Below are 20026 nucleotides of genomic sequence, written 5' to 3'. Positions count from 1 at the left end.
TACACATGCTAGAAAGGTCTCGCACATAATCGCAATAAAATAGATGTCTGAATAGATGTCTCTACTGTAAGGCCTTCATCAGAAAAGAACAAACAATAAGACTGAATCAAACTTTCTCAGGCTATTCAGTATTAACTATATACTACCCTAAAGCATTCATCAAATAGTTTTGAGTATCAACAACCCTAAAGCACTTAGGCCATCCAGATATAACATGTATATAAAGGCATCTCTCCTAACAAGTATAATAACCATGCAACCCCGAGCAGATCCTTAGCCCTAGATAGAGCAAATGTAGGTACAAGACACACTTTTGAGCAACTCTTAACCCCTTTGTTTATAGACTAAAAAGCTACAACGAACAGACCAGACCATGCTTAAGTATGGTGCACAGACAAAGATCAATCTTCATCAACATCTTTACATAAGCCCACATAATCTTCGTATCATAAAAACTTATATTTACATGTATAAAAACATTTAAAAATGTATAAAAACTTATCTTTACATGTATAAAAATGTTTTTAAAGTTTTTTTTATTTAATATTTGTTTATATTTATTTAATAATACGTATAAATACGTTTAAATGAAAAAAGAACTTTGAAAACGTTTATTACGATGTAAAAATCTATAAAAGCGTTTTTCATATATGTTTTGGGTCAGTTTATGAAATAGTCAAAATATTTTGTTTTTTGCAGAAAAATCCCAAGATTTTGGGCCAGTTTATGAAATAGTTCCAAATTAATTTGTTACCGGCTGAACATGAAAAAAGGGTCAGAATGCAACATTTTACCGGTTTTTAGGACTTTTCTATAAAAAAAATTAATTTGGTACTATTTCGTAAACTGGCCAAAATTATTAAGACTTATCTTGAAGAATTTACTAAAAACAAAAAATTCAAAAAAACAATAAAATGACAAAACATAATGTAAAGCAGGCAATTTAGGCAATTTATGGATATACAAGAAATCCCTTTCTTTTATTCTCTCAAATCAACATAATTATCATGTTTACTTTGTACTAACTCTCTCCACAAACCTTATCACCGTACACATTAGGGAAAATAACTCATGAGGTTAACCAACTATTGATTTTGTTCACGTTTGGTCCTTTTTTCTTTTTTTGTACACAATATACCATTTAACATGTTGTATGTGTTCACAAAAACCATTACAACCTGCTATTGAAGGTTTTTGATGACTTTTTCATCTTCGATGATTCTTCGGTCATCTTCTCCTATATGTCTTCGGCCAAACATGAATTTTCCGACAACTTTGTCATCTGCAGAAACCAACGAGTTTGAAGGGTTCCAAATTTGTGGGTTTAAAGAGTTCTAGATTAATAGGTTTAGACTCGAATGAAGATGAAGGGTTCCAGAAATCGTTCATCAATAGGTTACTTATCAACTTTAGTTTTCTATTTCTAGGGTTTTAGTACTCTTTCCAAGAATAAGAACAAGAACCCGAAACACATAGATTTCCAAATTCAGTTTCTTCCATGGATGTAGCTTCAAACCCATTTTCTAGATCTGGACCATCAAATCGATTTCATCCTTGGAGTGTGTATCGGATCTGAGAAAACAAGCAAGTGTGTGTATGTGTGTATGTGTCAGAAATCATTCCAAATCATTCCATGTTGTTCATCAACTTCGGTTTACGATGTCTGGGGTTTCAAAAATTATTCTAAGAATAAGAACACATAGAACGAACCATGAACACATATATGAAATCATTCTAGAAATCTGATGAACACACATCTAAAACCAACGATTTCTGGAACGAATCTGATGAAGACACATTTGAAATCAATTTCTGGACACAAATATGATGAACATAAATATGAGGAACACATCTGGTGAACAAATCTAATATAACACATCTGATGAACAAATCTGACGATTCAACGATTTCTGGAATGAATATGATGATTACACATTTGAAATTGCCATAAAATTCATAAATGTGTCGGAAAATTCATATTTTTGCTAGAAAATTCATATATTCACTAGAAAATTTATATATTGGCCGGAAAATTCAACTTGACCGGCTAAACCTACAACAGTCGGTCATAATTGTGTAGGTGAACTCAAAATACAAGTTCAAAGGTATATTGTATACAAAAAAAGGAAAATGACATAATATAAACAAAATCAACAACTGGTTACCCTCCTGAGTCATTTTCCCTAAATATTATCTCCTACTACCAACATCACTCTACATGTTGCCGATTGGTAGCTCTCACCACCAACATCACCCTGTAATCCACCTCTGTCGTCGTTGTAACAACCATAAAATTCGAGCCAAATTAAAACATTTTAATTCATTCAAAAACCATTAAGTTCATACATTCGTTTTTCAAAATAGATTAAACATCAGAGTGTTCCCCAGAACCATATCAAATAAATCATAAAACATGAGGAGCGGTACGATCACGCCTTCGCCTTGCCACGATCTCCTGAAGTACCTGAAACAATACATTAAAACTGTAAGCCCGGAAGCTTAGTGAGTTACCCCCAAAATACCAACCACAATACCAACCACATATCATATCCTATCATAAACAGAACAAGCATGCATATCGAGTCTACAGTGTGATTGGTCCGCCTGCACCAGGCCTTCATTCCACCCGGTCCACTCTTTCTCCGAGTCCATAGTATGACTGGTCCGCCCGCACCGGCCTTCAGTCTGTCTGGTCCACTCTCCGAGCCTCGGCACGTCTGGTCCGGCCTCTTGGGGCCTTCAGCCTATCCGGACCGCTCGCCGGGCCTTCGGTCTAACCGGTCCGCCCCGGGTATGTTGGCCTACAGCACAAAGCAGGACCCGCCTCAACCTAACCTTAGTCCAACAACCATGTGCACATAAACATATAATCATATAGCAATTCACAACTAATCAACCGATCTAGCAGATCACATAACATAGCAACATCCTAACCAGGATACCGACCTAACCGGTCACTAGCATATCATCATCCTATAAACCAGGATACCGACCTTAACCAGGTCTCTAACATATACTATCCTAACTACCAGGATGCAGACATAGAAAAGCAATAACATAACAAAGAACTACCCAAATTCCCATCCGATAAAGGGCCGGCCTTGGTGCCTTAGACCCTGTGGATATAGTGAGGATAACTCACCTGCTATAGCTGGCTGAAGAGATAAGATCACACTACTCTGACCACCAACACGAACTCCACCATTGAACACTACCAATTAACCAAATCCAATAAATACCAATAAGTACCAAAATACCCTTGGAAGTCAAATTGGTCAACCCTTGGTCAAAGTCAAAGTCCTCAGTCAAAGTCAACCTTCCTGGTTGACCCTACTTGCCGAGTAAACCCGTCGACTCGTCGAGTTCGTTTACTCAGAAACTCCCATAATACGACTAAACTCGCCGAGTCGCCCCAAGACTCATCGAGTCCAACAATCTCATAGTCCCATCCTGCTTAACTCACCGAGTCGTCCCTCGACTCAACGATTCGAGACTTAACCAGAAAAGGTTAGGGTTCCATGACCAGACTCGTCGAGTCCAAGAACAGACTCGTCGAGTCCAAGGCAATCTTCAACAGACTCGCCGAGTCCAAACGTGACATCTTCATTCAGACGATTTCAGGCCATATCATTGCTTCCAATACATAGATCTGGACTCCTAGGGCCAGATTCACACGTAAAGTTTCCAACTTTACGTGCATCCAAGGCTCAACAAGCTCCAACCAAGCTACAAGAAGGTTTTGGGACAAAGATACTCTAAATCAAGCCCCATGGCTGATGCTTTAAGCTTCCATGGCTCACTATTAACCTAGATCTGAAGTTGCATCTTCATATCTAATCACTAAACCCGAAATGGATTCCAATCAAGCTAAAATTCCCAAAACAACAACCAAGAATGGATCTAGAAGGAGAAAACTCAAGGTAACGACTTGTTACCTCAGAAATGTGCCGAAGAAGGAGTAGATTCCGGATCTACAATGATCTCCTGATGCTAGCCTCTTGATCTTCTAACTTTCTCTTCATAAATTCTTCTTCCAAGCTCAAACTTTAACAATGGGGGCTCACACACACTAATTAGGGTGTCACACCCCCGAACCGGACGGCGGAAACGTCCGAGGGCTCTTGTGACTCAAATTGAATACCATCACAATGAATATACATGAATCATAACATAATTCATCACCATGCATTGAAATATTACAACTGATATCGTTTACATTCAGTACATTGTTTTAGACGTTACAATTTCATAACATAAACCATTCGATAGTAAATTTAAGCAAAACACCATGACATCACTTGGTACCTATTCTTCAGTTTACCTGTTACCTGTTACCTGAGAATACAAGTTATTTTGAAAACGGTCAACATAAAAATGTTGGTGAGTTCATAAGCATGTTTGTGAAAATGATTTGTATAACTTGAAAACCACCAGAAAATCCGATATTTTCTGAAAAAAAATATTGTTTATAAAAAGTGTGAAGATCTGTAAATATGCTTGACGATTTTTGTAAACATGTATAATTGTTGAACTTTGTACACATCACATAGGTAAAAGTGTTGAACTCCCCGAGAAAACCCGATGTTTTCCTAACACATAAAATTACGTGTCTCCGATGTTTTCCTAATATATAAAATTACGTGTCTTATTTATTGTTATACCGATACGACGATTGTTTTTTATTACCCAGGTGACATTGGATTAATTATGGGTTGTGAGTTGTTATAATCACGCATTAATGAAAATGACTAGTTTATAACTACAAACGATCCTTTAGGCGTCGTCCGTACTACTCACTTAATCCAACCACCCTGACTTCTCTTGATTTACGCCACGAATTTGTCTACTCGATAATTCCGGGTGACATTGGATTAATTATGGGTTGTGAGTTGTTATAATCACGCATTAATGAAAATGACTAGTTTATAACTACCAATTACAAACGATCCTTTAGGCGTCGTCCGTAAGACTCACTTAATCCAACCACCCTGGCTTCTCATAGCCCCACAACCGAGGAGAAAGGAGGATATGAAGCCCTCTTTTGTGCCACAAGTTGTTCAAGACTATCGGGAATGCGAAAGGCACTTGGCCCGACTCGCATTTGACTTCTCGACTTTGCTAGTAGTACCAATGGACCCTTGGGATCCAACAACACAATAGAGCTATTGAAAGTCCTTTTACATGGAATTAGGTCATAGAAGGCCCAATAACATGTAAGCGCGTTCCCTTCGGGCCTAAAGATCATATCATTGGGCTAGCTAGGCCCAACAAGCACGATTTGAAGCTTTCAAGCCCAAAGATTGAATATTGACTCCTCGTAGATTCCACGTGTTTATTGAAGTACTATTGTTTATTGATCTTTGATTTGTTATTGATTCGAGACCGAATCAATTCGTTTCGTAACGATATTGGTGTTGAAGGTGTATTGGTTATTACGTTTCGCCGGTAGTCGTAGATCTCGTATTTTGTTTTAAGGGATTTATTTGTTTAAAAGTAAGATTTTTACCTTTTTCACGACCCTTCTTTTGTAAAAAGACGTTCTTCGCCCAAATAGCCAAAAATTTAGGATTAAGGCCCAATTTTTGTAAGAATAACACTTTAGTCTCCATTTTGTTCAAAACTTGTTTTGATAACTATTTTGTATTAAAAATAGCATTTTAAAACCCCTTTTTGTCAAAAATAGCATTCTTGGCTAGATTTTTGTGAAAATGCACGTTTTCTGATTTTTGAGCTTTTCCGACCTAGTTGTTTGAAAATTTGTAGAAAATCATCGTAAGTCGAAATTTGGATCCGTAAACTCTCAAAGTTTAGAAATTTTGTCTACTTTGTTCACAAATTTTCTCATAATTTTTAATGGCTTCTAACAAGTGTGAAATTGCTCATCTTCACAGGTTGGTCCGAAATTATTTCAAATATGATAGGCAGTTTTGTAAAATTCGCCAAAAATTGTAGAAAAATCGTATGAAAACGTGCGAGTAGTCATTTTAAAGGTATAAACCTGAACTTTATCCATGTAAAACAGTTTTGAAAAATACTTCCATTTGGATGGTCAAAACAGTCCGAGATTGGACCAAAACCTTCCTGTCAAGGGCTGTTTTGTGAGTTTAGTTTATAGATCTTTGAATACAACACTCATTTTTGCTATATCAAGTATACAAATCCCAGATCTACAAGTTTAAATGTATTATATGTGATAAAACATACTTTTCTCATGATTCATATGAAGATCCTAGTGATAAACTTCATGTTTCTTAACATATTTTTAGATTAGTGAAGTATTCAACACATAATCACCGCATGTTCAAGAAAACACACATAATCATGCATATATACATAGATCTACACATATGACTTGTATTCTCCCCCCAAAAACAAGTGAAAACAGAAACCAATGGGGTATGAACTCACCTTTTGCTTGGATATTTCGGTTTTGAAGAAGAATGGAAGAAGATGATGTGATTTTTGGTCCTAGCAAGCTCCTTGGGAGGTTTTTGGGCTTAGATGGGTTCTAAGATGAAAGATCACGAAATTGCATGAGGTAAGAGGAGATTTTTGAAGTAATAAAAGTTAAATCATAGATCTAAGTAAGAAATTACCAAAGTTGATGATCTTGAAGAAGAATACCTTGAAGCTACACCCAAAATCTAGAAAATTTTGGATGGAAGGAAGGAGGATGTTCTTAAGTGGTTGAGAGAGTTTTCTTGAAAGATTTTTGAGAGAATGAGGGTGGTGTGAGGTGTTTTGGCCGTGAGTAGAAGAAGAGAGAAGAGAGAGGGAGTGAGGTGACGTGCATGGAGATCCACCATGCATTAAGGAGGTGGCAAGCTCTCATAATTCCTCTAATTTCTCTTTATTTTTCTTTTCTTTTCCTCATTGGGCCAAAAATTTGGGCTTAAGATGGATGAAATTGAGTTAGTTTGGCCCACTCTTGGCTTTGATCGATTTTGTGAAGCCCAATAAAAATGTTTCGGCCCATTAGGCCCTTAAGTGTATTTACGACCCAATTTGGCAAAAGGAATGGGTTTATGGCCCATTAGGTTTAAACAAATTTATTTTAGGCCCCCTTATGGCCCAAAATGCTGAGTTTTATGAGTGTGGGTCCATATAGAACCCAATTAGGGTCTTTAGGCCCAATAAGAGAATCCTAGTCCAATGTGAGCTTGAACCGAGATGTCTAGGGTTTTCAACTCATAGATGAACATATGAGATGCATTGTTTTAGGTTTTGACCTTCATTCAAGAGTTTGGATTCAAATGGATGAAATTGATTGAACATAGGGTATGATATTCGCTTAGAATATAAGCCTCACAATAGATGATGTTTTTATGAGAATAGAATTCCCTAGCTAAAATTGCTAATTGTGACATCATCCCCCCGTTAGAGGGAATTTCATCCCGAAATTCTTTCGAAAGGTAGAATCATGGATGAGAGAATAGGTGAGGGTACTTCTACTTTATCTGATCCTCACGTTCCCATGTGAATTCTTATCTACGCTTGGCGTTCCATCGAATCTTCACAATCGGAATGCGGCTTTGTTTTGTACGCTTTACTTCCTTATCCAATACATCGACTGGTTCCTCGACGAACATGAGATTCTTGTTTACTTCGACCTCTTTCTAAAGGAATGATAAGTGTTTTGCCTGATAGGCACTTTTTCAAATTCGATACGCTGAACACAGGGTTTATGTTGCTGAGCTCTACTGGTAGCTGCAGCCTATAAGTCCTTGGACCAATCCGAGCAAGGATCTCGAACAGTCTGACGTGTCTTGGGTTTAGTTTTCTCGTTTCCCAAATCGAATCATTCCTTTCCAAGGAGATTCCTATACTAACACGCGATCCCCGACTTGACATCCTAATGGCTTACGCCACTTGTCAGAATAGCCCTTCTGTCGGTCTCGCGATGCTTGAAGTCATGCTTTGATTTGGATTACCTTCTCTGTTGTTTCACAAATGGTTTCTGCTCTAATGAGAGTACTGGTGAGTGATCTGCATTTATGACTATAAAGAGTTTCGAAAGGAGCAATCTTGATGCTTGTGCGATAGTTGTTATTGTAGGAGAATTCAATCAAGGGCAACCGGGTATCCCATGACTTGCTGAATTCAAACACCTAGACTTGTAGCATGAATTTGAGTGGTTGAATAGTTCGTTCTCTTTGACTATTGGTTTGAGAGTGGTAAGCAATGCTCATACTTAGCTATGTTCCTATAGTCTTCTGGAATGACTGTCAAAGTCTTGAAGTAATCCCATTATCTCGATCCGAGATAATAGATACTCATATCTCATGGGGTTTCACGATCTCCCTAATATAGACCCCAACTAATCTTTTAGTCTTGTTTGATTTCAGTATTAGCAGGAAATGGGCGAATTGTGTTAACCTATCGACGATCACCCAGATAACGCCCAATTCAACTCGCATACCTATAAGCTTCGTCTTTAAACTCTGAGAGTTTTATCCATCCACGTAGTGTTTTTTTCGCGATATTCTCCGAATTTGATGCTTTCAAGGCTGGTCGTAGATGTTGACAGTGTTTCGTTCTCGCTTCATGGTCAGATGAGTATGTTATTAATGAAAATAATGAAAAGGCTAACTAGGAATGGTTGGGAAAACTCGGTTCGTAAGGTTCATGAATACCGTGGGAGCATTCGCTAGACTGAAGGGTATCACAACGGATTTGAAATGGTCGTAAAGAATTCGGAAAGCAGTTTTTGGAATGTCCTCTTCTCGGACTCGGAAATGGTGGTAACTGGATTCTTAGATCTATTTTGGAGAAGCAACTAGCTCCTTGAAGTTGGTCAAATACTTCGTCAATCCGAGGAAGTGGGTATCGGTTTTTGATAGTGAACTTATCCAATTCCCTAAAATCGATGCACATTCTGAAGGATTCGTCTTCTTGAAGAACAAGACCGGAGCTCTCCAGGGTGAGAAGCTTGGTTCGATGAATCCTTTGCGCAACAATTCTTCTTAATTGACTGGATAACTCGTGAATTTTCGGCGGGAGTCATCCTATAGGGTGAATTGACAATTGATGTAGTTCCCGGTATGAGGTCGATTTGAAATTCGGCCTGTCTTTCTGGAGGTATTCCTGGAAGCTTTTCGGGAAATACATCCATAAAATCGCATGCTATTGGAATACCTTGTATGCTTACTTCTTCCTTGGTCTTGTCCACAACAAGAGTGGGGAAAACGTAGTTTTTCTGGTGCAGACACTTTTGTGCCTTGATGCACGAGATAGGAAGAGGATTGGCGCCAGGTTTATCACCATGGACTATTAGAGTTTCGTGATTAGGAAGGTGAAGGCAAACGACCCTCTCACGACACATAGTATCAGCACGGTGGGGGCTTAACCCAACCATGTCGATTATCACATCAAAACTCCTAATATTTACTGACATTAAATTTATTTGAAATGAATGGTTTTTTAGTGTTAAGGTGCATTGTACATGAATATCTTTGGTTAATACGGTTTTTCCTATTAGCCATCTCCACCGTGAAGGCTTCGTTTAGCTTTTGGGGTTGTTGTTTCAGTATGCGTTTGAATTTCTTACTAACGAAGCTTCGCTCAGCTTCACTATTGAATAAGAGGTAAGAGAAAGAGTTTTTAAGTGGGAACATACCAATAACAACCATTGGGTCATGGGCTGCTTCGCCTTGACCCAAGCTCAGTACCATTTCTGATCCTCCTGCTCCTTGATTGTTATCCCTGGGGCAATTACACCAGAAGTGACCGGTTCCTCCACACCCATAGCTGGTGTGAATGGTCTCATCATTGGTGTTGTTGTTAGGGTTGTTGCGATTGTTGTCGTTTTCATTTGGCTGACGATTCTGGCATGGATAAGCTCTACAGAATTTGGAGGGGTGATTCTTTCGGTTGCATTTGTTACAATGCATCTCCCGGCAGGCTCCATTATGATGGAATTTGCACTGGTTGCATTTTGGAAGGATTCCAACATATGGTCTCCTGGTTGTTGGTGTAATAGGGGTCATGGTCGCATGAAGAGCAACAAGATGTTGCTTCCTTGAGAACCCTTGAGTGGGATGTCCCTTTCCCTTACTTCCAGACCTCAGCTTCCTGCTCTTAAGCTTGGAGTTTGGAGTTCCTTGATAGGTTGTCACTTGTTGGTTTCCATGTTCGTTCCTTTGGCTGGAGTCGTCAATGCTATTCCCGCCTCCATTGGGGTTGTTTGCATTGATCTGTGCCATAGCAGCGGTTACTGCCGCCATTACAGCAGCTTGAAATGTAGCAGAGTCCATCTGCAGGAGCGATGTCTCGCGGGCGCGCTTGTGATTCTTGCGGGATGGCATTTTCCTGCTGCATGTTGATAATCCAGATCGTAAGTAATGATCTTCATTGTTGGTTGTACTCTATAAATTTTTGCATCTTGTTGTATAATTCTCAATGCTTCCATCTACATCCCTATGATGTATAATCGCAGATTTGGCACGATCTTTGCGTCTATCCTTAGAGTATATAGGTTGTTTTGGTTTCGAGACCCTTAAGTATCTAGCGGTTTTGAGGGTTCGCTTAAGCATATAATTGAGTCTATGTAGTAATATGAAATAATGATAGCACATAATTGTTCCAATGGTAAGTACCATCTTAGTACACGAAAGAGAGTCATGTCGGATAACAGGGGGAAGTAGAAAAGGCTGATCTTAATTGTGGCGGGAAGTGTTTGGTGGTGGTGTTGATAAAGTGGATGCACATCGGAGACGAGTTACTTGTTGTTCGATATCTCGTAGTCATACTTCCCAAACTAACTGTCTCGATCGAGAGTCTCCATTCACTTCCTATGTTTGCCTCTCATTTTTCTCAATAGCAAACCACATTTGTTTCCTTCGATTAGGGGTGTCCTGAGCTTGGTTATCCATACCTTAGGTGCGCCAGACCATGACTCGGAGGGCCCGGTCAGCTGGTCCTCTGTGACTAAGACCGAAGAGACCTCGGTTCCTACCGTAATGTGGTCGTATCCCCCACTGGTGACTCTATCTCCAAATATCGTGTGCGCATGGGGGCATGGGGCCACCGGGGCCCACATGATAAGTAGGTACTCTGGCTTTTCATGGAGGATTGATGACATCGGATTCTGCATCCGAGTCATCATCATCATTGCCCTTGGGCTCTTCCTCTTTGAGGTCCACTATTGACTCGGCGGGTTCACTTGCGAGTTCCACTTCATGTTCCTCCTGTGGTTCTTCCTCTGGGTCGAGCCACCCTACTATTCCTTGACTAGGGAGATAGGGTTTCCTGGCTAATGATACTCGTCTATAGCGTATTGAAAGAATGGCTATGAATACTAGAAACAAATAGCATACCAATTACTCCTATAACTCTACGACTATTGCATAGATTTAGTTGAGGTTCCCTTCTTGGAGATTAAGGGGTATGTTTTTAGGTTCCCTAGCTATCACGATTTCTTCAAGACATGTGATGGTTGTACCTTGGAGGGAATGTAGTTGATCAGGCTACATCCACTCCTTGATACAACTAAGAACAGTCCTGGCTTAACCGAGATACTAGCCTTATCTTGTTCGGTTCGGTATTATGTTCTTTTTCCTAATACAAGCAAGGGTGTTTTTATTGTTATGTTTTACTTGTTTTGTTCAGAGTTGTGTTAGTCCCTCTTTTGGTTTATAGTTGCATATTAATGGGTGGTTAGATATGCTAGTTCACTATAAACAGAGCTCTGATACCAACCTGTCACACCCCCGAACCGGACGACGGAAACGTCCGAGGGCTCTTGTGACTCAAATTGAATACCATCACAATGAATATACATGAATCATAACATAATTCATCACCATGAATTGAAATATTACAACTGATATCGTTTACATTCAGTACATTGTTTTAGACGTTACAATTTCATAACATAAACCATTCGATAGTAAATCTAAGCAAAACACCATGACATCACTTGGTACCTATTCTTCAGTTTACCTGTTACCTGTTACCTGAGAATACAAGTTATTTTGAAAACGGTCAACATAAAAATGTTGGTGAGTTCATAAGCATGTTTGTGAAAATGATTTGTACAACTTGAAAACCACCATAAAATCCGATATTTTTCTGAAAAAAAAAATATTGTTTATAAAAAGTGTGAAGATCCGTAAATATGCTTGATGATTTTTATAAACATGTATAATTGTTGAACTTTGTACACATCACATAGGTAAAAGTGTTGAACTCCCCGGGAAAACCCAATGTTTTCCTAATACATAAAATTACGTGTCTCCGATGTTTTCCTAATACATAAAATTACGTGTCTTATTTATTGTTATACCGATACGACGATTGTTTTTTATTACCCAGGTGACATTGGATTAATTATGGGTTGTGAGTTGTTATAATCACGCATTAATGAAAATGACTAGTTTATAACTACAAATGATCCTTTAGGCGTCGTCCGTACTACTCACTTAATCCAACCACCCTGACTTCTCTTGATTTACGCCACGAATTTGTCTACTCGATAATTCCAGGTTACATTGGATTAATTATGGGTTGTGAGTTGTTATAATCACGCATTAATGAAAATGACTAGTTTATAACTACCAATTACAAACGATCCTTTAGGCGTCGTCCGTAAGACTCACTTAATCCAACCACCCTGGCTTCTCATAGCCCCACAACCGAGGAGAAAGGAGGATACGAAGCCCTCTTTTGTTCCACAAGTTGTTCAAGACTATCGGGAATGCGAAAGGCACTTGGCCCGACTCGCATTTGACTTCTCGACTTTGTTAGCAGTACCAATGGACCCTTGGGGTCCAACAACACAATAGAGCTATTGAAAGTCCTTTTACATGGAATTAGGACATAGAAGGCCCAATAACATGTAAGCGCGTTCCCTTCGGGCCTAAAGATCATGTCATTGGGCTAGCTAGGCCCAAAAAGCACGATTTGAAACTTTCAAGCCCAAAGATTGAATATTGACTCCTCGTAGATTTCGCGTGTTTATTGAAGTACTATTGTTTATTGATCTTTGATTTGTTATTGATACGAGACCGAATCAATTCGTTGGTAACGATATTGGTGTTGAAGGTGTATTGGTTATTACGTTTCGCCGGTAGTCGTAGATCTCGTATTTTGTTTTAAGGGATTTATTTGTTTAAAAGTAAGATTTTTACCTTTTTCACGACCCTTCTTTTGTAAAAAGACGTTCTTGGCCCAATAAGCCAAAAATTTAGGATTAAGGCCCAATTTTTGTAAGAATAACACTTTAGTCTCCATTTTGTTCAAAACTTGTTTTGATAACTATGTTGTATTCAAAATAGCATTTTAAAACCCCTTTTTGTCAAAAATAGCATTCTTGGCTTGATTTTTGTGAAAATGCACGGTTTCAGATTTTTGTGTTTTTCCGACCTAGTTGTTTGAAAACTTGTAGAAAAATCATTGTAAGTCAAAATTTGGATCCGTAAACTCTCAAAGTTTAGAAATTTTGTCTACTTTGTTTACAAATTTTCTCATAATTTTTAATGGCTTCTTACAAGTGTGAAATTGCTCATCTTCACAGGTTGGTCCGAAATTATTTCAAATATAATAGACAGTTTTGTAAAATTCGCCAAAAATTGTAGACAAGTCGTATGAAAACGTGCGAGTAGTCATTTTAAAGGTATAAACCTGAACTTTATCCATGTAAAACAGTTTTGAAAAATACTTCCATTTGGATGGTAAAAACAGTCCTAGATTGGACCAAAACCTTCCTGTCAAGGGCTGTTTTGTGAGTTTAGTTTATAGATCTTTGAATACAACACTCATTTTTGCTATATCAAGTATACAAATCCCAGATCTACAAGTTTAAATGTATTATATGCGATAAAACATACTTTTCTCATGATTCATATGAAGATCCTAGTGATAAACTTCATGTTTCTCAACATATTTTTAAATTAGTGAAGTATTCAACTCATAATCACCAAATGTTCAAGAAAACACACATAATCATGCATATATACATAGATCTACACATATGACTTGTATTCTCCCCCCAAAAACAAGTGAAAACAGAAACCAATGGGGTATGAACTCACCTTTTGCTTGGATATTTCGGTTTTGAAGAAGAATGGAAGAAGATGATGTATTTTTGGTCCTAGCAAGCTCCTTGGGAGGTTTTTGGGCTTAGATGGGTTCTAAGATGAAAGATCACGAAATTGCATGAGGTAAGAGGAGATTTTTGAAGTAATAAAAGTTAAATCATAGATCTAAGTAAGAAATTACCAAAGTTGATGATCTTGAAGAAGAATCTCTTGAAGCTACACCCAAAATCTCGAAAATTTTGGATGGAAGGAAGGAGGATGTTCTTGAGTGGTTGAGAGAGTTTTCTTGAAAGATTTTTGAGAGAATGAGGGTGGTGTTAGGTGTTTTGGCCGTGAGTAGAAGAAGAGAGAAGAGAGAGGGAGTGAGGTGATGTGCATTGAGATCCACCATGCATTAAGGAGGTGGCAAGCTCTCATAATTCGTCTAATTTTTCTTTTCTTTTCCTCATTGGGCCGAAAATTTGGGCTTAAGATGGATGAAATTGAGTTAGTTTGGCCCACTCTTGGCTTTGATCGATTTTGTGAAGCCCAATTAAAATGTTTCGGCCTATTAGGCCCTTAAGTGTATTTACGACCCAATTTGGCAAAAGGAATGGGTTTATGGCCCATTAGGGTTAAACAAATTTATTTTAGGCCCCCTTATGGCCCAAAATGCTGAGTTTTATGAGTGTGGGTCCATTTAGAACCCAATTAGGGTCTTTAGGCCCAATAAGAGAATCCTAGTCCAATGTGAGCTTGAACCGGGATGTCTAGGGTTTTCAACTCATAGATGAACATATGAGATGCATTGTTTTAGGTTTTGACCTTCATTCAAGAGTTTGGATTCAAATGGATGACGTTGATTGAACATAGGATATGATATTCGCTTCGAATATAAGCCTCACAATAGATGATGTTTTTATGAGAATAGAATTCCCTAGCTAAAATTGCTAGTTGTGACATAGGGTTTCTGGAACTCAAATGGGCAGTAAAGAGGCTGAGGGTGTCTATATTGTGCTTTATATAGGGCACAACTCTCGGGATTAGTGTTTTCTCCCTTCAGCACCAACTCGTCGAGTCCATCTGCCAACTCTCGGCGAGTTGGCCACTTAACCCGTGACAAAATCCCGCTCCGACTCGGCGAGTAAGAGGACCTACTCGTTGAGTCCCTGACTTAATTTACACTTTACTCCCTTGAACTCTTGACTCTGACTTGGGATGTTACAGTCGTCGTCGGAACAATTACCACTTTATTTAAGATTCCTTAACATGGTTAACATTACGAATATTTCAACCTGTTCTTTTTCACAGAATCCATTATCTTTGAAAAATGAACGACAACTCTATTAACTCCACTTCCAATCATTCATCGACACATAAGTTTTTATAAGGATTCTTTCTTTTGTTTCTCTTTTAATTGGTTCATTTAATTTTTTTTTTCATTTATTGACATTGTTTAGTTCTTTTTGTTAATTAGGGCAGGAGAAGCTGTGGAGTAAGAAGTCAAAGGTTGAAGACCGGTGTTATCATTTACGGTTCTTCAATTGCTACAATTTATACAATCATGTTTCTATTAGTGCTCTGATTCTTTTGAGTTCCAACTATTATTTGATTTTTTAACAATAGATTCAAATATTTTTATATCATGTTCGACATTAAACCTTGAATTTTGTGTTCATCATATATTAATGGTATGAAATTCATTTTTCATTGACGGTTTTACTTCAAATTGGAAATTGCTTAGTAAATAGAATAACACATCTCTTTTGAGAAAAAAGACAAACTTCAAATTGATTGCCACATCTAAAAGGATATCAGTTCGTTCTTTATCTATTTTGAAGTTGGAAATGGATTTTTGTTCAGCTCGTCTTTCGAAATGGATGGGTATTTATTTTATTAGCTTTGGATACTTAATAGATGACACAAACTCACAGATTTTGGTAGTGCACATAATCTGTTTGACGAAATGCATACTAGAAATAAAGCTTATTCATGTTAAGTTAGAGGTTTCACTTTCAGTGTTTTACTGTTTTATCTGTTTGCTAAAATCATCTATTTGTTTGAAGCCTTATGTAACGCTCTGTTCCGAATGACTACTAGTCTGAGGTTGTGGATTGAAAGTCGGTCATTATAAGGATTATGGATTTTGGGAAGGTAAGATCTAGGCCCATTTGGGTGTGGGTGATGTATTAGAAGTGATTTGGGTGTTCAGTTCGTGTTTCGGAGCCTAAGGTTATTTCGGTAAAGTGGTAGTTTGGGCTTTAGTGGAAAATGGATTTTGTTCGGAAGGTCTTAAGAAAGGTTTGAGTTGTGAGAAGTGTAGTACTTCTCGTCACCTTTCCGTAGATATAAGGATCGTTAGAATTGGGCTTATAACGAAGAAGTTATGGCCTTCGGAAGTTTCGTGGTTTTCAAGCTTAGCCGAGTACATGGGGCATACACAAAGAGTACGCGGGGCGTACTAGTGAAGAAGGTAGTACGTTGGGCGCACTGACCAGGATGGTCGCAAATGTTCCCTGGAGTACGCTGGGCGTACCATATGTACGTTAGGCGTACCATATGTACGTTGGGCGTACTCCAGTCTGATCGGAACCCTATTTTAGGGTCTTAGTCCCTATTTAAGCTCCTTATCTCATAACCTAACCCCAATATCTTCATCCTCCACCCTTCTAAACCCTAAAAATCGTCCTTAACCATTCATGGTGGCATTTTGAGCTTATGGAGTCCATTTTTGGAGTGTTTGGTCCATTTTCAAAAAGGTGGAGTTAGATGCAAAGATGGAGATCAAGAAGAAGCTTATAGATCTGGATTTTGTGCCTCATTTTCAGCTTGATGAAGGTATAAAGCTCTGAACTTTACCATTGAATGCTTAGATCTATTATGTTGAGTTTTTTGATATTTTTGTTCCCAATAATGGAGCTTTATGGCCCCAAAGCCGTTTTTAGGCTTAGGGTTGCCACCCTTGGTGCTAACTAATTCCCTAAGGCAGAAAGTTGCCATCTTGGAAGTCTTAATGGGTTCATGCAAGAGTTATGGTCATTTTCATGGAAGTAGATTGTTATACTTTGAGTTTGGGTTCATGTGGGTCATATAAGTTACCAAGTCAATGACTTTATGGATTAAGACGTTAGGTAGAGCTCAGATCTGTAATTTGGTCCCTTGGTTTGAAGCATTAAGCACTTAATGGATTTTGTGCATCAGCCGTTTGTACGGTAGGCGTACAATATAGTACGCTGTGTGTACAAACCTTTTGCCCAGTATGCTAACCATATAGAAGAGGTATGTTGGGCGTACGCTCTCAGGAGGACTTGGGCCTTTGTGGACTTCGGACCTTTAGGCCCTAATGGTTTTGGGCCTGGATTTGCTGATAATTGGGCCTGAATGTATCTTTGAGCTAATAATGGAATAGTTGGGCATATTAGGCCTTCTGGCCCAATATAGAAATGGACTTCGCATTATGGGCCTTATTTTGGGCCAATTCTTGGACCAGGTTGTTGTGGGCCAATTGGAAACATGATTATAGACTAGGGAAATTATTAGGCTTTAGGATAAGGCCCATTGGAAAGGTTTAGGCCTAATTTGGAAAGTTGGGCCATTGATGGATTTATGGGCATTATAGTATTGGGCTTTCATTTTGGGTTGGGCCTTAGTGTTGGATCATACTGGGCCAGGGGTAAAATGGTCATTTTACCCCATGCATGGATTAAGGATTATGATATGGGACCCAATTGCTAATTGGGTATACTGGTTGGTATTGATAGCTCAGGAAGTAGACAGGGCATCACCTAAGGATTTCATTCGGGAAGCTTCTACATTCGAGGTGAGGCTACTAACCATACCAATGGGTCGAAGGCACCAATGTCGGCCCATTATGTATTATGTGATATGCTAGTTGGTTTTGTGTTATGTGGTAAGCTAATTTATTACGTTGTATGTGATATGCTAGTTGTCTTTGTGATACTTTCATGGAAGACCTCGGGGGGTTCCAGGGGCACTTAGATGTAAGACCTTAGAGGGTTTCCATGGCATCCTTAGTTAAGACCATGTGGGGGTTCCCATGGCATTGGGCTAAGACCCTGTAGGGTTCCCTGGGCACCCAATGTAAGACCCTGGAGGGTTTCCATGGCATCCTTATATGTTTGCATGTTTAGCTCATATGTATGTTTGTTTGATTTATATGAAAGTGGGTTAAGACCCTGGAGGGTTTCCAAGGCACCCGGTGTAAGACCATGGAGAGTTTCCATGGAATCCTTATATGTCTATATGTAGGGCTTATGTGATTGATATGGTTTATGTGATTATTTGGATTATGTGGGGTATACTCTGGGGAACTCACTAAGCTTCGTGCTAATAGTTTTCTTTATGGTTTCAAGTATCATTGTTTTGGAAAGGAACGGCTCAACTTGATCGCAGCACACACACCTGTGTGTTCTGTATTATATGATTTTGGGATAAACTCTGATAAATGTTTTTAACTAACGATGTTTTGGAATGTTTGGAATAAATGGTATCTATGCTTGCATTATACTAAAAATGAAATTTTCACCCTTGATTTTTGGGTCGTTAGACCTTAGCCTCGCTCAAGTTATTTCCATTTCTCCCACATTTAATTTATTAATTTGTATTCCATTATTGAAGTAAGAGCATCAACACCTTTAACTAATATTTTTATTCGGTTTCATATTCATATTCAAGCATGTTGGCGGTTATTTTCTTGCTACTATATATGTCAATGTTATCAAAGCTTTTAATCTTCATAAAGATTTTGTTAAATGTTTCCCTTATTATCTTCTTTTCAATTTTGGGTTTTAGTGAAGAAATTAAAAGTTGGCAGGTGATTGACACATCTTTCAGGTCATATGAAAAGGGGATGAGATAGTACTATGTGTGTAAGCCCTAATGATGTATAAGTCGTTGTAGCTGCTATTTTTCATCTTTTATATGCAAAGCAACATTTTAATTATTTTTAGGTGGTATGTGGTGGTTACAGATTCTAGAAATTAAACAAGTAGGTCTACAAGTTTTTTTTTGGGAAAATGACGCAAGGACCCTACTATGTATTTTAACTTTACCCATTCATTCCATTAAGTATTTTTTTGTGCCTTTTAACAGAACAAATTTGTTAGTGACCTGCTTATTTGGTCCCTATGACCAACCATTACCAGTTTCATCTACAAATGGCTTTTAATTAAGGGAAAATGGTACAACAGACCTACTATGTAACGCCTAGTAATTCACCAAGGTATTAATTGTGTATTGGATTAATTATTTTATATTGATTGGGATTGGATCCATTAGATCCTTGCAAAGTTGAATGTTGGGTGTACCACCCTATGTACGCGCAGTGTGCTGATGTAAGTTGATCGTGCATGCCATGCACGTACACGCAGTATATGTGTGCAGTCCGCAGAACCCTAAATTTAGGGTTTGATCCCTATATAAAGAACATTACGCCCTAAAGTCCAACCTCCCTCTTATCCTTAAGCTACTCCCACGAAACCCTAATCCATATTTGTGTGTTCTTGAGCTTGGAAGGCCTCTTGAGAGCATTTTTAGTGTGTTAATCCATTCTCCAAGGAAGTGAAGAACAAAGCAAGGTGATGGTCCAAAGGAGGAGTTGTAGATCTAGGATTGTTGCTTCATTTCAGACCTTTTCAAGGTATAAAGTCTTGAACTTGCTATATGAATGCTTAGATCTTTTGAGTTGAGTTTTTGGACCTCTTTGGTCTAAATAAAGAAGCTTTATGGCTTTAGATCATTTTCTAAGCTTAGGGTTGCCACCCTTGGCGTTATTTGAGTCCTAAGTTAGAAAGTTGCTACCTTTGATGCTTTGAAGCATCTATGCATGAGTATTGGTCACTTTTATGGAAGTAGGTTGTCATATTCCAAGTTTGGGCCCATTTGGGGTCATGCAAGCCACCAAGTGGTCGACTTTATGGGTTTAGACATTTCATTGGACTCAGATATGTGACTTGAAGCCTTAGGTATTAAGGATTTAAGAGCTTTTTGGA

Source organism: Lactuca serriola, chromosome 5 (genome assembly GCF_051521515.1).
Source record: "Lactuca serriola cultivar US96UC23 chromosome 5, Lser_US96UC23_V15, whole genome shotgun sequence".
In the NCBI taxonomy this organism is placed as follows: domain Eukaryota; kingdom Viridiplantae; phylum Streptophyta; class Magnoliopsida; order Asterales; family Asteraceae; genus Lactuca; species Lactuca serriola.
The sequence above is the reverse complement of the archived record's forward strand: the minus strand, read 5'-3'. Positions refer to the sequence as shown.